This window comes from Nuphar pumila, chromosome 8 (genome assembly GCF_984573655.1).
Source record: "Nuphar pumila chromosome 8, dmNupPumi1.hap1.1, whole genome shotgun sequence".
Taxonomy (NCBI): Eukaryota; Viridiplantae; Streptophyta; class Magnoliopsida; order Nymphaeales; family Nymphaeaceae; genus Nuphar; species Nuphar pumila.
The window spans coordinates 112,595,954-112,601,002 of record NC_143256.1 but is presented as its reverse complement, the minus strand read 5'-3'; the positions used below and the strand labels follow the sequence as shown (position 1 = coordinate 112,601,002).

The 5,049-nt window shown below is 34.5% G+C and overlaps 3 non-coding genes across 3 annotated transcripts; all 3 read right to left on the bottom strand.

Annotated features, from left to right (window-relative positions):
- Positions 1 to 2,211: 2,211 nt before the first annotated feature.
- Positions 2,212 to 2,294, bottom strand: LOC149830251 (small nucleolar RNA snoR20a). Its single transcript, XR_016433944.1, has one exon. It is a non-coding gene; the product is annotated as a small nucleolar RNA snoR20a (small nucleolar RNA).
- A 603-nt stretch (positions 2,295 to 2,897) lies between these two features.
- On the bottom strand, positions 2,898 to 2,983 carry LOC149830250 (small nucleolar RNA R38). The gene has a single exon (XR_016433941.1). It is a non-coding gene; the product is annotated as a small nucleolar RNA R38 (small nucleolar RNA).
- A 387-nt stretch (positions 2,984 to 3,370) lies between these two features.
- On the bottom strand, positions 3,371 to 3,441 carry LOC149830249 (small nucleolar RNA Z105). Its single transcript, XR_016433949.1, has one exon. It is a non-coding gene; the product is annotated as a small nucleolar RNA Z105 (small nucleolar RNA).
- Between the last annotated feature and the right edge of the window lie 1,608 nt (positions 3,442 to 5,049).

The following is a 5,049-nucleotide window of genomic DNA, read 5'->3' as shown; positions in this document are numbered from 1 at the left end:
AGTATGGCACTACCACCTTGTCCTTAACCACCAAGAGTTAAATTTGTGAAAGGTAAAGACAAGATGCTGAAGTAGATGAGGATATATAAGGAGGCGATGGTTATAGGTGTTCATGGTCTCGTGTTGGATTCATTGTAGCACCACGGGAGAGCAGGCCCTGTCAATGATCTTTAATTGATTGCATGTGCCAAACAAACTGAGTTTGGAGATGGCTCAAACTCAAGAAATTGGTCCCCTTCTGGTCCTCACTATACAACATCAAGCTTGATTGTCGCCAATTGGAAAATGTCAGCTCATGACTTGAACGTGAATTTAGTAATCTCACCTTATACAATTTTCTTTTCCTTTTTGTTGACAAGCACAGTGGGATTAAGGGCCCCTCCTTTCATTAGTTCATATCACCAACAAATGTTACAATTATGGGGGGTCATAAATAGGAAACCAATATGGGGATTATGCAATCTTCTGCAAAGGGTTGTCATTGAGTGCCATTCATTCATTAATTTTTTTCTTATAACCCCCAAAAAACTGCACTCACTGATCACGCTGGCTCAGCCTACCATACTTATGATATCAGGCCGACAGTGAAAAACACCAAGGCTAAGACCTCACCCGCAAGGTCTATGCTGGGCATCAGCTTGCCGCTTGTGCCAAGGGTTGATGCACACAAGAATCGAACCTTGACAGACCATCTAGCAGCCAATGCCCCACCCCACCACGCCAGCCCCCTATGAGGCATTCATCCATTCGATTGGCCCCTCTCATTTTAAAGAGACATGAATACCTGCAATTACATGTCGCTTTCATCAAACAATTGGTGTTCGGTGTTCCAAACCTTAAAACCTGGAGTTACAACCACATCTTATGATGGTGATTGTTCCATCCTTATCTGCCAAAATTTGTGTGGATCCTAAAGGTTTGAGGTTTGTGGGTGTTCTATAAGTTGAGCCTGAGATTGGTAGCAGGATGTATAAATATCTAGCTGGAATTCTATTTGATCCATTGGGCCTTTGAAAATATCACACATTACGAGGAATTGAAGGTGACAAGTTAAAAACGGACGCCTAGTAATGGCTGCTTGAGTGGTATTTCTATCTTCAAGCAACCCTCACAGGTAAAAAAACTTGTTACAAACCGCTTGGATCACCTCACAGACCCCACAACAGATTTCTTTCATGAAACCATAACAAAAGCAAATCCAATACTAATCAAACCATACAAAAAGCAAATGCAACACAAAAAGGATTGCACTGTGCAAATTTGCAGCATGAATTTTGTTCTTATTAAAAATAACAAAAGGATTGCGAGCCAGGAATTAATTTATAGTGGAAACAACAAATGCACAGTAAAAAATTTAAATGCCTAAGAATCACAAAGCAAATTTTTTGCACTTATTAAAAAGATTTATATGTTTTTTTGCAATTCAACATTTAAACTACATTAGAAGGTGAAAAAAATTTGAGAAACTATAGAGTGCCATATCCATAATTAGAAACCTTGGTTGAAACTAAACAATTACCATAATAATATGATTGTATACTTCATCACAAATATTTTATAAATAATTAAAAAATATAACACTCAAAGCAAAAAAGAACATAAAAAAATGAAAACCTAAAAACAGCGAGATTGATTTCCTAGAAATCAACATTGAATCATGCATTTTTATAAAAAAAAAAAGTATTTAGAGCCTTAAAATTTTATAAAAAATGTAGGTTATCGATTTTTGAAATCCAACAAAAACCTATACATTCTCCAATAAGTGAGTATAGTCAGAATTAAAAAAAACACCAAAAATCTAATAGCATATTTTATTATCACCATAACCATTTTGTAGGTTTGTATAGGCTTTGCTTTTTATGTGATAATTTTTTTGAGATTCAACTTGTCCTTTTTGTCACACAGAACCTTTTTCAACAATGCACATTAAAATGTTTCATGGGAAAAGCCATATTAACAAGCTTATCTTAGCTATAACCTACTATTCAATAATTTTCAAAAGTAAATCAAAGCTAACCACATAAGCCAACTGCAATATCGAGGCAATTATGTTTCAAGATATAAACCATATAATGATCTTTTGTTTTCACTTTTTTTTTGCATTGGATTTTAAAGGTGCTTGTATAATATTTGTCCTCCAATTGAACAACTAAAATTAAAATTGTCAGTAGTATCACAACATTCTATCCCATTCTTAAGAGAAAAGAGAAGGCCTCAGACCGTCCTAGTAAATAAGACTCAGCATGACACAAATATGTGATCTTGCATTCAGACATTCAAGTGTCATCATTGGCCAATAGAAGAGAAAAAAGTAAAACAAAATAGAGTCAAGGATCGGAGTTGGATAGACTTACAATATGAAATTGAAATATACATAACTCAAATCAAGCACTTAAAAAACCATAGCTCATGCAGAAACTCTGAAACCGGGCTTCATATGCCAAATAATTTAATAAAAAAAACTATGCATTTAAGTCTGGCTTTACTAATGACAGCAGAGGATTAAATGGGTGCGTTTAAGTTACTCCCAAACTTTAGTAATGCAGTTACAAGAAACACCCAATCCACGATTCATAAAAACTTGAGAAATTGGGATTCTCGTTTCAGTCTCCCGTGCTCCATCCTTTATGTGGAATGCAGCTATTATGGTTAACAATAAAACTTCAACTCCACATAGTCGTCAATCCCAAAAACATTGCACACAAAACAACCACAACTAGCACAAAGAAGACCACCAACAAAACTAGAAAAAAAAATTGTTCTTTTAGGATGAAACCCAACTTGGTCAAAACAATTGGGTATGTTAAAAATCAATTTGATTGGCCAAGATTTTTCAGTTTCCTGGAAACCATGCATAAGATCAAGCCAGGTTGTACTGTTAAATACCTATAAAGCAGAAGAGTGTCAGAGAGAAAAAAGATCAGCAAGTATATCGCTCAGCCAGGGATAACTGTTTCTCTTTATCTTCTCATCATTCACATTGCTCTAATCTCAGCAGCACATATTAAACAAAGAAAAAATAGATATAAGACGCCAGATACAAAAGCAAAATTGAACAATATGAATCCCAAAAAAAGAAACCCATAAAACCGTTTCTACAATATGAATCCCAAAAGTTTGACAGCAGAAAAACACATCCAAAGTATAAAACGAGTACACATTCAAGAAAATATGATTTTGGCAATCAGAATGAAAAGGACTTGGAAAATAAGAGAGGTCATAGATCGTCGAATCTACCTTTTTTCAAATGAAATCCTCATACTGCCTTCAGAGAGAGAGAGAGAGAGAGGTAAAAAAACAAAAACAAAAAAAGAAAAGCCAAAGCAGTTAGATTCGGAGAATCTACAGTGAAAAACCAAAGTGAGCATATTCAGAATGAGTAGGAGGTGTTGATTCTCAGTCATGAAATCTCAGACTGAACTTTTTTCATCATCATGCCCAGAGAGAGAGAGGGAGTTAACGTTTTGCCAACGGAAGAAGCATGACAGAGGGTAAAGAAAAGACCATCAGACTTTTGAAAGGATTAGTGTCATCAATAACACTTGAGAGTGTCTCAGATGACCGTCGTGAGAACCAAATCCTCCATATCATCACCGGTCTATCTACCCTCAGCCTTAACCAAAAAGAAAAAACAAGAAAGAACAGGAGAGAGAGAGAGAGAGAGAGCATTCTGTGAGACTAGAGCAACGAGAATAAAAAGAAAGGGAGGAGGGTTTGGTGGAAGGGGAAGGAAAATCCCGTTTTAAAAGGGGGATGAACCGATAAAGTTGTAGCGAGTTAGGGTTTTGGCTAAATTACATAGGCACTCTTATCTTTACAATTAATGACAATGATTGTCCCCATTTTTAGATTGCCAAAATCACCCATCCATTTCAACGAAAATACCATGAGAACAAGCTTGAAGCTCCTGTAGTCTTATAATCTTTTTAAAATGACTCTCATGCCATGTTCTGTTGGTATGTAATTACGAAATTTGTTAAAAAAATTGTGATATTCTCTTTCTCTCTTATCTCCTTTTATAAAAAGGTAATAATGTAGTATAATAATATAATACAATAAAATAATTAGTTACCTAAAACTAAGATGCCTACACCCTCTCCTATTTTCCTTTAAAAGTAGTTACCTAAAACCATAGTGACAAAAGTTTTTATCGGCAATTTTTCGTTTTTCAAAAACTTTGCGAGAAAAAAAAATCATAAATCTCATGTTTTTTTTCGGAAAATTCTTGGCAATAAAAAAATAATTTAAAAATATTTTTTATAAGAAAGTATTAATAAAATTTATTTAAAAATAAAAATACATGATTTTTTCATGATAAATAGCCATTTAAAACGTAAATATCACATTTAAATCGCAGTATTTATGTTTTTTTCATAAATCTCGCGATATTTTGAAAATCTGGTGAGAAATTGCCGTTTTAAACTTTTAGGCAATTTCTCACGATATTATCGCAAGATTTTCATAAATCTCCCAATATTTGTCACTATGCCTGCTCTGCGTTTATCTCTCCTATTCTCCTTTAAAAAGTAACAAATAATTAGTTACCTAAAGCTAAGATGCCATACACCCCTTAGCCAACCTGTTTATAAACCTAAATGTAAGATTCCAGTGAATTTCTCGAAAACATAAGATTTAATTTATTGTAAGTTTCTTCCTTACTAAGGCTTTCCAAGGTAGAAATTCCAAATATTGCTAATACTTTCTTTTCAATTTATGAAATCGTCCTTTTGCAAATCATATTGGTTCTATATGTTTACTCTATTTAATCTCATACCATCTCTCTCTCTCTCTCTCTCTCTCTCTCTCTCTCTCTCTCTCTCTCTCTCTCTCTCTCTCTCTCTCTCTCTCTCTCTCTCCACGCCTTGAGCAGTATCTATTTGTAAGTGTTCCACATAGGCTTGTTTATTTTGTTTTAACTTGCTGGTGCGATCAAAGCATGAAAGGTCGTGTTTATTCTGCTTACCTTCTTTTTAGTTTATTAAAGGTTTGCTTCATTACTTGGACTTAGATGACCCAAATTGGTCACTTTTGAGTTTTGGTACATCTTTC